This window comes from Hyaena hyaena, unplaced genomic scaffold (assembly GCF_003009895.1).
Source record: "Hyaena hyaena isolate Hyena2069 unplaced genomic scaffold, ASM300989v1 scaffold_246, whole genome shotgun sequence".
Classification (NCBI taxonomy): Eukaryota; Metazoa; Chordata; class Mammalia; order Carnivora; family Hyaenidae; genus Hyaena; species Hyaena hyaena.
In genome coordinates this window covers 751,639-764,754 of record NW_024080877.1, presented here as the reverse complement: position 1 = coordinate 764,754, position 13,116 = coordinate 751,639, and the positions used below count along the sequence as shown (strand labels likewise).

Here is a 13,116-nt window from a genome sequence, read left to right as displayed (position 1 = left end):
GCAGAGATTTCTGTGAATCCAGGGAGTAAGCCATATAGCTCTTTGGTGGGGGTTGCGGGAATAGGATCATTGCAGAAAACAGGATAGCACATGCAAAGGTCCTGAGGCAGTGCCAGAAAGTATTTGATATGTTCTTTGGGAGTAGGCCGGGGAGAGGGATCAGAGAGGTAGCCAGGACTCATCAAGTTGTTTTGCAATGAAAGGAAGCAGTCTTCCATGTGTTTGTACTGGTTCTGCTTTGCAGTTTTTGACTGAACACCTTTACATATACCAGTTAGATAATGAACCTTTTGGAAACCTTGTTGAACATGTTTGCTGGTTTAATTGCACAGGCATGTTAGCCTTGACAGTTCATCAAAAGAGGAATTTAAAGGGAATGTGCAAAGGAATCTGGAATTTCTGCAATTTATTAGGATTATCACTAGAGACTTCATTTTATTTAGATGCTGCATTTTCTTTAAGTTTATTTATCTTGAGAGAGAGTGCGAGCGAGAGCGAGCACGCGAGAGAGCAAGAGCAGGGGAGGGGCAGAGAGGGAAAGAGAATCCCAAGCAGCCTCCAATCCATGAGTGAGGAGCCAGACATGGGGCTAACCTCTGGAACCATGGGATCACCACCTGAGCAGAGATCAACAGTTGGACACTTAACTGACTGATCCACCCAGGTGGACTTAGGTGCTGTATTTTAAATGAATAATGTGACTAAAAGCTTTCTGCCTATTTTTTTTTTCTTTCATAGTTTATTGTCAAGTTGGTTTCTATGTAACATCCAGTGCTCATCCCAACAAGTGCCCTCCTCCATGCCCATCAGCGCGCAGTTTGTTCTCAGCATTCAAGGGTCTCTCATGGTTTGCCTTCCTCCCTCTCCCCAACTATTCTTCCCCTTCTTCTCCCTCATAGTTCTCCATTAAGTTCCTCCTAATCCTCCTATAAGTGGAAGCATATGGTATCTGTCTTTCTCTGTGTGACTTATTTCCCTCAAGTTCCATCCACGTTGCTACACATGGCCACATTTCATTGTTTCTCATTGCCATGTAGTATTCCATGGTATAGATAAACCACATCTTCTTGATCCATTCATCAGTTGATGGACATTTAGGCTTTCTACATGATTTGGCTATTGTTGAGAGTGCTGCTGTGAACATTGGGGCACATGTGCCCCATGCATTAACACTCCTGTATCCCTTCGGTAAATTCCTAGCAGTGCTATTACTGGGACATAGGGGAGTTTTATTGTTCATTTTTTAAGGAACCTCCACAGTTTTCCAGAGGGGCTGCACCAGTTTACATTCCCACCAACAGTGTAGGAGGGTGCCCGTTTCTCCACATCCTCGCCAGCATCTAGAGTTCTTTGATTTGCTCATTTTAGCCACTCTGACTTGTTTGAGGTGGTATCTCTTTGTGGTTTTGATTTGTATTTCCCTGATGAGGAGGGATGCTGAGCATCGTTTCATGTGTCTGTTGGCCATCTGGATGTCCTCTTTGGAGAAGTGTCTGTTCATATCTTCTGCCCATTTCTTCACTGGTTTGTTTGTTTTTCGGGTGTGGAGTTTGGTGAGTTCCTCATAGATTTTGGATACTAGCCCTTTATCCGATATGTCACTTGAAAATCTCTTTTCCCATTGGTTGCCTATTAGTTCCATTGATTGTTTCCCTTGCCGTGCAGGAGATTTTAATCTTGATGAGGTCCCAGCAGTTCATTTTTGCTCTTGATTCCCTTGCCTTTGGGGATGTGTCAAGTAAGAAATTGCTGCAGTTGAGGTCAAGGAGGTTGTTTCCTGCTTTCTCTTCTAGGGTTTTGATGGTTTCCTGTCTCCCATTCAGGTCCTTGTTCCATTTTGAGTTTATTTTTGTGTATGGTGTGAGAAAATGATCTAGTTTCATTCTTCTGCATGTTGCTGTCCAGTTCTTCTGGCACCATCTGTTAGAGAGGCTGTTTCTTTTCCACTGGGTGCTCTTTCCAGCTTTGTCAAAGATTAGTTGGCCATCCATTTGTGGATCCAATTCTGAGTTCTCTATTCCATTGGTCTGTGTGTCTGTTTTTGTGCCAATACCATACTGTCTTGATGATTACAGCTTTGTAGTAGAGGCTAAAGTCTGGGATGGTGATGCCTCCCATTTTGGTTTTCTACTTCAATATTACTTTGGCTATTCGGGATCTTTTGTGGTTCCATACAAATATTAGGATAGTTCTAGTTTGGAGAAGAATGCTGGTGCAGTTTTGATTGGGATTGCATTGAATGTGTAGATTGCTTTGGGTAGTAGTGACATTTTAACAATATTTATTCTTCTGATCCATGAGCATGGAATGTATTTCCATTTCTTTGCGTCTTCAATTGCCTTCATAAGTTTTCTATAGTCTTCATCATACAGATCTCTTATATTTTTGGTTAGGTTTATTCCTAGGTATTTTATGTTTTGTTTTTTTTTTGTACAATTGTGAATAGTATCAGTTTCTTGATTTCTCTTTCTGTTGCTTCATTATTGGTGTATAAAAATGCACTGCTTTCTGTACATTGATTTTGTACCCTGCAACTTTGCTGGACTCATGGATCAGTTCTAATAAGCTTCTGGTGGAGACTGTTGGGCTTTCTATATAGAGTATCATGTTGTCCATGAAAAGTGAAAGTTTGACTTCCTCTTTGCCAATTCTGATGCCTTTGATTTCCTTTTGTTGTCTGATGGCTGATGCTAGGACTTCCAGCACTATGTTAAACAACAGTGGTGAGAGTCGATATCCCTGTCATGTTCCTGATCTCAGGGGGAAAGCTCTCAGTTTTCCTGCATTGAGGATGATGGCTGAGGGCTTCTCATAAATGGCTTTTATGACGTTTAAGTAAGTTCCTTCTATCCCGACTTTCTCGAGGGTCTTTATTAAGAAGGGATGCTGTATTTTGTCAAACGCTTTTTCTGGATGCAGGATCATATGGTTTTTATCTTTTCTTTTGTTGATGTGATGTACCACATTGATTTGCGAATATTGAACCAGCGCTCTAACCCAGGAATGAATCCCACTTGATCATGGTGGATAATTCTTCTTATGTGCTGTTGAATTCGATTTGCAAGTATCTTGTTGAGGATTTTTGCATCCGTATTCATCAAGGATATTGGCCTGTAGTTCTCTTTTTTTGCTGGGCCTCTGTCTGGCTTGGGAATCCAAGTGATGCTGGCTTCATAGAATGAGTCCAGGAATTTTCCTTCGATTTCTATTTTTTGGAATAGCTTGAGAAGAATCGGTATTAACTCTGATTTAAATGTCTAATGGAATTCCCTAGGGAAGCCATCTGGCCCAGGGCTCTTATTTGTTGGCAGATTTTTGATAACTGACTCAATTTCTTCACTAGTTATAGGTCTGTTCAGATTTTCTATCTCTTCCCATGTGAATTTTGGTAGTGTGTGCATGTTTAGGAGTTTGTCCGTTTCTTTTAAGTTGTCCAGTTTGTTGGCATCTAATTTTTTTTCTTTTAAAAAATGTTTTATTTCTGAGCGAGCGAGAGAGAGAGAGACAGAGACAGAGACAGTGTGATCAGGGGAGGGTCAGAGAGAGAGGGAGGGAGATACAGAATCTGAAGGAGGCTCCAGGCTCTGAGCTAGCTGTCAGCACAGAGCCCAACGTAGGGTTCCAACCTACAAACCGTGAGATCATGACCTGACCTGAAGTTGGATGCTTAACTGACTAAGCCATCCAGATGCCCCGACATGTAATTTTTCATAGTATTCCCTGATAATTGCTTGTATCTCTGAAGGTTTGGTTGTAATAAATCCATTTCATTCACGACTTTGTCTATTGGGTACACTCTCCTTTCTTTATGAGAAGCCTGGCTACAGGTTTGTTAATTTTGTTTATTTTTTCAGAAAACCAATTCTTGGTTTCATTGATCTATTCAGCTGCTTTTTTGATTCTGTATGGTTTATTTCTGCCCTGATTATTATTACTATTTCTCTTTTTCTATTGGGTTTCGGGTGCTCTTATTGCTCTCCTTCTATTTCCTTTAGGTGTGCTGTTAGATTTTGTATTTGCACCTTTTCTAATTTCTTGAAATAGGCCTGGAATATAATGTACTTTCCTCTTATGACTGCCTTTGCTGCATCCCATAGAGTTTGGATTATTGTATTTTCATTTTCATTTGTTTCCATATATTTTTAAATTTCTTCTCTAATTGCCTGATTGGCCCATTCGTTCCTAAGTAGGGTGTTCTTTAACCTCCATGTTTTTAGAGGTTTTCAAGATTTTTCCTGTGATTTCAAGTTTCATAGCGTTGTGATCTGAAAGTGTGCGTGTTATGATCTCAATTCGTTTATGTTTATTGAGTGCTGCCTTATATCCCAGTATGTGATTTATCTTGGAGAATGTGCCATGTGCACTTGAGAAGAAAATGAATTCCTAACCTCAGGATGTAGAGTTCTAAATATATCTGTCAAATCCATCAGGTCCAATGTGTCATTCAAGTTCATTGTTTCTTTAGTGATTTTCTGTCTGGTTGATCTATCCATTGCTGTAAGTGGAGTATTAAAGTCCCCTGCTATTAGCACATTCTTATCCATAAAATTGTTTCTGTTTGTGATTAATTGTTTATGTATTTGGGTGCTACCGTATTCAGTGCATAGACATTTATAATTGTTAGCTCTTTGTGATGGATAGACCCTGTAATTATTATATAATGCCCTTCTTCATCCCTTGTTACTGCCTTTAAAATCCAGTTTGTCTGATATAAGTATGGCTAGTCCAGCTTTCTTTTGATTTCCTGTAGCATAATAGATATTTCTCCATCCCCTTACTTTCAATCTGAAGGTGTCCTCATGTCTAAAATGAGTCTCCTGTAGACAGCAAATAGATGGATTTTTTTTAATCCATTCTGCTACCCTGTGTCTTTTGATTGGAGCATTTAGTCCATTTACATTCAGTGTTATTATTGAAAAATATGGCTTTAGATTCATTGTGTTCTTTGTAGCGTTCATGCTTGTCGTGGTGTCTCTGGCACCTTCTGTTCCTTGCAACATTTCCCTCCTAGAGTCCCCCTTAGGATTTCTTGTAGGGCTGGTTTAGTGGTGACAAAATCTTTCAAGTTTTGTTTGTTTGGGGAGACTTTTATCTCTCCTTCTATTCTGAATGATGGGCTTGCTGGATAAAGGATTCTTGGCTGCATATTTTTCCTGTTCATCACATTGAAGATTTCCTGCCATTCCTTTCTGGCCTGCCAAGTTTCAGTGGATAGGTCTGTTAACTACTCTGATAGATCTCCCTTTGTATGTTCGGGCCCTTTTATCCCTAGCTCCTTTCAGAATTCTCTCTGTCCTTCTATTTTGCCAGTTTCCCTGTGATATGCCATGCAGAAGATCAATTCAAGTTATGCCTGAGGGGAGTTCTCTGTGCCTCTTGGATTTTAATGTCTGTTTCCCCAGACTGGGGAAGTTCTCAGCTATAATTTGTTCAAGTACTCCTTCAGCGCCTTTCCCTCTCTCTACCTCTTCTGGAATTCCCTTTGACATGGGTATTGTTCCTTTTGATTGTATCACTCAGTTCTTGAACTCTCTTTTCGTGCTTCTACGATCTCTTTTTCTTGGCTTCCTCTTTTTCTATAATTGTGTCTTATAATTCACCTCTTCTCCTCTCTGCCTCTTCAATCCATGCATTGGATGCCTCCATTTTATTCACTTCATTTATAGCATTTTTTAAATTCACAACTATTTTTAAACTCCATAGTCTTTGTAGCAATAGCTTCTCTGATGTCTTCCATGCCTTTTTCAAGCCCAGTGATTAATTTTTCTGACTATTGTTCTAAATTCTTCTTCAGTTTTGTTGCCTATATCTGTTTTGAGCAATTCTTTAGCTGTCATTTCTTCCTGGAATTTCTTTAGAGGAGAGTTCTTCTGTTTTGTCATTTTATCTATCTTTTGGTCTCTTGTTAGTTTTAAAAGCTTGTTATGCACTCTGCACCTGCAAGTACTGCTATATTAAAGAAGGTTCATTGACTGTCCAGGGCCTGTCCATTCAGGTAGAGTTCTTTGAATGGTGTCTCTTGTTGAGACTTGGGTTATTTTATTTCCCTAGTTGTAGTGGCATTAGGGACTCTCTATCATGTGTATTTTGGCTTGTTTCTTGAGGTAGCCCTGGACAGGAAAACCAGACATGCAAACACATGGGAACAAAGGCATGCAAACACACAGACAAATCCAACAAACAAGCAAACCGAAAGGGAAAAAGAAAAAAGAAAAGAAAAAAACCCAAAGACAAAGGATAGTCTAAAAGCATCAAACCAGAATGCCCAGCTACAAATAAAGAGCAGGGTGTATGCAGTGCTGATGGAAGAACTTATACAAAGAGAGAAATTACAGGGTGGGGAGAAAGTGAAATTGGACAATGACCAGGCAGAGAGACTAAGAGGCTTAATTCAGAGAGAGTAAGAGGAGAATATGGTAGGAGGTGAGGAGAAAGGAATGAAGATAATGTTACTCAGAGAAACTATATAGTCTGATTACTCCAGAAAGACAGAGAGAGAAAGGTGGTGGAGGTGTAGAATATACATCTAGAGAATGGATTAAATGTGACTATTTAAGCAAACCAATGACCAGAGTGCCCAGTCCAGCAAAGGGGAGGGATATGAATGAGACCAGGGAAAATAATATCTGAATAGAAAGAATTAATCTAGAATTAATCATGGCAGTGCATCCATATTGGTCTTGTCCCGAGCTCTGGTTAAAAAACAAAACAAAAACCAGCCCCCCCCCCCAAAAAAAAAAAAAAAAAACAGCTCTCTCGTGGGGATGGGCATTGTTTGGTGTAGGCAGGTCTTAACCTCCACTGTGGTCAATGGGCCATTCCCTGAAGTTCCGCCTTGGTGGTTTTGGGGAGAAAAAGGGCAGCGCCCCAGTCCCTTCTCTAACCAAGCATTGCAAACACTCTTTTGGGTCTGATCTCCCTGTGCTGCAGGGGTAGCCAAGGTGAACTGTGTTCTTTGTCCCAAGCCCTGCCTCATTTCCAGGCCTTAGTCTTTGTGCTTTATTGAGACCACCCGAAATATGATCCCACAGGCCAGGCCACTTCTCAGCCAGGGATCGAACCCAGAGAGCAGTGGAGCAGTTTCTCCTGGCGCCACCTGGGTCCCGGGCACCCAGCCCAAAGTCAGCACCACAGCTAGAAATAGGATCACTCTCTGTCCCAAGCGGACGTTTTTCTCTTCTCTAGGACAGTTCTATGAGCAGTTTCAACTGCTCTTTCTCTTCCCCTCAGCTCTCAGAGACTCCCTGTGAAGGGGGTTCCCTCCCTGCCCTCCCCGTCTCTGGGTCCAGGCCCGTTTTTATCTTCCCCAGTTCGCACTCATGCACCTATGAGGTCGTCTTCTTAGTAGACTCTGTCTGTTTTCCTCCCAGACTCTGGTTCAGTGTCCTATGGCTTCAGGCCTTCTCTGTTTGACAGATGGGGGTGAGCAAAATGTACAGAACTCCCTACTTCTCTGCCATCTTGCCTTGAGATTCTGCCTATTTGTTTGAATAGTACTATGAACATCATAAAAGTGCAGGTACTGTCTTTTAGTGAAAAAAAATCTTTCCTGTCTCTCAGTACTTGCAGAAACAGCTACTGTTAGCGGATTGTGTTAGTGGGGTGTGTTTCTAGAATGTAAAGACTGTAGTAGTGCTGACAACACTGACTCCATCTTGTTCTCGCCTCTGATGCACACATAGTGCCACTTTAGGTAACTACCCTGTAACCTCACCATCATGTCCCTAGCTCCATAGAAGTTGGGGATTAGGGTGCCGAGAAGAGAGTCAGAGAATAGCCACATATTAGTGCCTCAATCATCTGCATTCCCCCCTGCCTGCCCATCCACCCGCCATATTGCCCCTAATGGCTTACTTCATTTTTTGGCTTTAAAGTACCTTCTCAGTCTGGAGGATACATTACTGACCATCCTCCACTTTCTAACAAATACCCTTCCCCTCTATTAAAAAAAAAAAAATTTAATGATGTGATGACTGTACACATTGTTTCACTTCTTGCAGATATTAGAGCTCTTCCATATCATAAACATCACATTGCCTTATTGTTAATATTCAGTTATCTGATGAGACCATAGTTTAATCATTCCCATGTTGATGGACATTAAAGTTTTATGTCTTCTGTGGTAATAATCAATACTGTTTGTTGCAATACTTGCACCCTCTTCTTTTTGCACATTTGTAAGTATCTATAGGAAAAGAATCCTGGGAATGGATTGGTGGGCAAAGGGGAAATGTGTATTTTAAATTTTAATAGATATCACCAAATTGTATCAATTTTCATTCTCACACTGGCTGAAAGTCCATGTTTTCTTACATCCTAACCAATATCTTGTATTGCCCGATTTTGTGTTTCCAATGTAGGCAGAAAGTGATATTTTATTGTAGTTTAATTTGCATTCCTTAGAGTGAAGTTGAATTCAGAAGTAAACAATATTGTGTTTTGTTTTTTCAAGTTTTTAGGTAATTTCTACACCCAATGTGGGGCTGGAACTTAGAACCCCAAGATCAACAATTGCATGCTCTACTGACTGAGCCAGCCAGGTGCCCCAGAGATAAACGATACTATATTTTGGTCAAGGAATATTGTCTGTATGACCAGGATTCTTTGAAGTCTGTTGAGACTTCTTGGAAACCTAGCACATGGAAAATTTTATAAATGCTCCCCCGTGCTTAGGAGTGAATTTGTTTTGTTGGGAATATGGTTTTAAGCACATTTTTAGATTAACCTTAACTGGCGAAGTTGTTCATATCATCTGTAACTCTACTAGTTGTTTTCTGCATATTTTCTCAGATTACTTCTTTCAGAAGAGAACATCTACTACCCCGTGAATTTTTCCATGTGTTCTTAGAGTTGCCAGATATCCATGGATATTTTTGTAGGCTATATAGTTTAGGAACATTGTAGTTATTTCTTCTTGGTGTATTATAACCATGAATTAGATATTAATATTGTTACACCAGTTTTTTCTCCTTTCAGGTGGTTTTGGTGTATCTTTTTTCATATTCTTATATATTTTCTATCACTTTGTTCTTATATTCTAGGAATATCCCTTGAAGACTATATAAATGAATTACATTTGTAAACCCATTTAGCATTTTGTATTCTGATAAATGAGTTTAATATGGTCATAATTTCTGAATTACTGATACATTGAATATTTTTCTGCTGTATTTTGTATCTGTTGCATAAACTTTTTTCCCTTTTGCTACCTAAAAAATAATTTCTAGCTTTTTCTGAATTACCTAATTTTCTCTTATCGCCACCCCCCCCCCCCCCCCCCCCCCCCCCCCCCCCCCCCAACACACACACCTTATTAGAAGCTCATTTAGTTTTCTGGGGCACTGTAACAATGTGTCACCAGCTGGGTGACTCAAAGCCCTAGAGATTTATTCTCTCACAGTCCTGGAGCCTAGAAGTCTGAAATCAAGGTGTCAGCAGAGCCTTGTTCCATCTAAAGGCTGAGGGAGGAATCCTTTCTTGGGTTGTCTTAGCTTCTGGTAGTTTCCTGGCAGTTGTTGCTGTTCCTTGGTTTGAAGCTGTGTTGCTCCAACCCCTACCTTCCTGGTCACTTTATATTACCCTGTGGGTCCCTGAGCGATTTCTGCTCTTAGCTTATGATTTCCTTCTCGCTGCTTGCTCTGGGTTTATATTGCTCTTCTTCTACATTCTTGAGGTGGAAGCTTCGAGGGATTTGAGACCTTTTCTAATATTTGTACTTAATGCTATGAATTTTCCTCCCTAAACTGCTTTAACTGTTGTACATATTTTGCTATATTGTATTTTCATTTTCATTCAGTTAAATATATTTTAAAATTTCCTTTAAGTCTTTGACCACTGGATTATTTATTTTTAATGTTTGTTTATTTTAGAGAGAGATGGAAAGAGAAACAGAGCATGAGTAGGGGAGGGGCAGAGAGAGAGAGGAAGACACAGAGTCCGAAGCAGGGTCCAGGTTCTAAGCTGTCAGCACAGAGGCTTGAACTCATGAGCCGTGAGATGAGATCATGATCTGAGCTGAAGTCAGACGCTCAACTGACTGAGCCACCCAGGTGCCTCTCACCAGTGGATTACTTAAAAGTATGTTATTTAGTTTCCAGTTGTTTGAAGATTTTCCTATCTTTCTGTTCCTGGTTTCTAGTTTGATTCATTGTGGTTGGAGAATATACTCTGGCTGATATAAAATCTTAAAAACTTGTGGACGCTTGTTTTATAGTCCATGATCTGGTCTCTCTTGGTCTGTGTTTCATGAGCGTTTGAAAAGAATTCTGTTTTGGGGTGGAATGTTCTATGAATATTTGTGAGATTCTGTTTGTTGATGATATTATGCTTTTATATTCCTCTATATCCTTGCTGATATTTTGTCTCGTTGCTCTATCAATTGTTGAGAGGGGGTCAGTGCATTTTTAAAAGATTCCCCCCCGCCCCCAGAATATATTTCTCCTTTGAGGACTAAAATTGTATCAGAATATATAAGGAACATTTCTTTTCTAACTGTCCAATAGACTTTGGGAGTTATGTGACCCCAGTATCCCCTCCTTACACCCTTACCTTGAAAGCAGATGACACATGTCAGCTGCTGGAGAGAAGCATAGTGAATTACAGGTGCTGGAGGAAGAGAAAATAGTAATGATTTGAAATTCCCACATCCATACTGTAGTAATAAAAAGTTAACTGATCTCTTAATACCCAAGCTTGCTCTGCTCTAGTTCATCTTACAGACTTATCCTACATACTCAACCCTGCTGCATGTTAGAACCTCCTGGGAAGCTTCTTAAAAAATACCGATGTTTTATAATCCAATGAAGAAATGGGCAGAAGATATGAACAGACACTTCTCCAAAGAGGACATCCAGATGGCCAACAGACACATGAAACGATGCTCAGCATCCCTCCTCATCAGGGAAATACAAATCAAAACCACACTGAGATACCACTTCATGCCATTCAGAGTGGCTAAAATGAGCATATCAGAGAACTCTAGATGCTGGCGAGGATGTGGAGAAACGGGCACCCTCCTACACTGTTGGTGGGAATGCAAACTGGCGCAGCCCCTCTGGAAAACAGTGTGGAGGTTCCTCAGGAAAATAACAATAGAACTCCCCTATGACCCAGTAATAGCACAGCTAGGAATTGGCACAAGGGACACAGGAATGCCGATGCATAGGGGCACATGTACCCCCATGTTCATAGCAGCACTCTCAACGATATCCAAAACATGGAAAGAGCCTACATGTCCATCAACGGACGAATGGATCAAGAAGATGTGGTTTATCTATACCATGGAATACTACATGGAGATCAGAAAGAATGAAATCCGGCCATGTGTAGCAACATGGATGGAACTAGAGGGTGTTCTGCTGAGCGAAATAAGTCAGGCAGAGAAGGACAGATACCATATGTTTGCACATATAAGAGGATTAGGAGGAACTTAACGGAGGACCATAGGGGAGAAGAAGGGGAAAAATAGTGGGGGAGAGGGAGGGAGGCAAACCATGAGAGACTCTTGAATGCTGAGAACAAACTGCGGGCTGATGGATGTGGGGGGGAGGGGGGAGATGGGCATGGAGGAGGGCACTTGTGGGGATGAGCACTGGGTGTTATATGGAAACCAAGTTGAGAATAAACTATTAAAAAAACTAAAAAAAAATAAATACCTCCAGTAGTGGAAAAAAAATACTGATGTTTTAGCTCTTGCTCAAGACCAGTTAGAATCTGCTGGTGTGTCTCTGGGCATTGGTCTTCATTAAGAGGCCCCCAGGTGAGTTCATTGCCCAGCCAGGGCATTGCCTCACTAATCTCTCCAGATGTTTGTGAGGCACCTGTCATCTGCAGGTCCTGTGCTAGGTCTCTGGGGGCACAGCTGATGAAGGGCCTTGGTCTTTCTGGGAATGAGGTCCCATAGGATTTTCTGAGGGTCTCCTAGCTGAGACTCCGTTAACATTTCTTATTTGGTTGGCCTAATCACAGATCACTAATCAGCTGCCTGGGGTGTGAGTGAAAAAAGTTAGGAGGCTAAAGGGAGTTGGAGGGTGGCAGCCCAGCATTTAATCAGGAAAATAAGAGATACTGCATTTTTAACATTCCTTATTTTTGTCACTTGTTTGCTGAGTGGTATGCTTACCCATCTGTATGCTCTGTTGATATGCTTTTCTTATTTCCTGCATTTTCTTGGCCTAAAGCTCTGAAATTTACCCTTTCCCTCTCTACCCGATTGGTTATAAGTTACAGATCTTAATTGTTTCCTTTAGGGACTTCTCCTGTTTTTACAAATTAACATTTTACTCTAAGTTTTACATTTATAGAAAAGTTGAAAAGTTAGTACTGTGAGTTCCCATGTACCCCACACCTACTTCCTGCTGTTATTACCATCTTACATTAATGTGGTACATCCATCAAAATTAATGAGCCAATGATGATAAGTTATAATTAACGAAAGTCCATATTTATTCACATTTCCTTAGTTTTTACCTAATGTCTTTTACCTGTCCCAGGACTCCATCAAGGATACCACATTACATTTATGGACTGTCTCTGATTTTTTTAAAAAAATATTCAGAAAATCATTTAGTAGCTTTCTTATAAAATAAGACCATCAACAACTCCCCTTGGTTTTTCCATCCCAACTTCTTGGGTAGTGTTATATAAATTTTGGTTCCAATCGATCTGTTTTTCTGGAACATAAATGCCATTGAGTTTTTCATCAGAGCAAGGATGTTTGGTGAGAAGGCTGTTCTTGGCCTTCCTGTACTGAGGACATCAGTGAAAAGCATAAGTCTACACCAAATAAGTTTTGGCTGTCCTATTTGACGATTTAGGAATTTGTCTTATGAAATTGCAAAATGATTTCTCCAGTCACCCCACAAGAATGGCAAAGGAAATTAACTGCATGTGACAAATACTTGGCCTTTCAATCCCAGTAGTTTATACACCCGGATATCTCTGATTCCCTCTTTTGAGGAGCATAAAGACAGAAACATCATGAGATCTAGGAATAACACCCACAGAGTTTAACTGTTTTTAAAATTGCAATTATAACAAATGAAATGCTAAGATGTGAACGGCTGCACAAGAATATTTAACGGATTTCTTGGAACCATCCCCTTTGGATCAAACGTT

The 13,116-nt window shown here is 40.5% G+C and overlaps 1 protein-coding gene across 3 annotated transcripts in view; it reads left to right on the top strand.

The window, feature by feature from the left end:
- Nucleotides 1-13,116, top strand: part of LYPD6B (LY6/PLAUR domain containing 6B) — a 183,511-nt gene that overhangs the window by 101,817 nt on the left and 68,578 nt on the right. The window contains exon 1 of one of the 3 annotated variants that reach the window (XM_039244557.1): nt 10,032-10,049. The exons of the other annotated variants lie outside the window; for them this stretch is intronic. The gene's annotated coding sequence lies outside the window, so the exon portion shown is untranslated. Of the gene's footprint in view, nt 1-10,031; nt 10,050-13,116 lie in introns of those variants that run through there. 3 annotated transcript variants of the gene reach the window in all.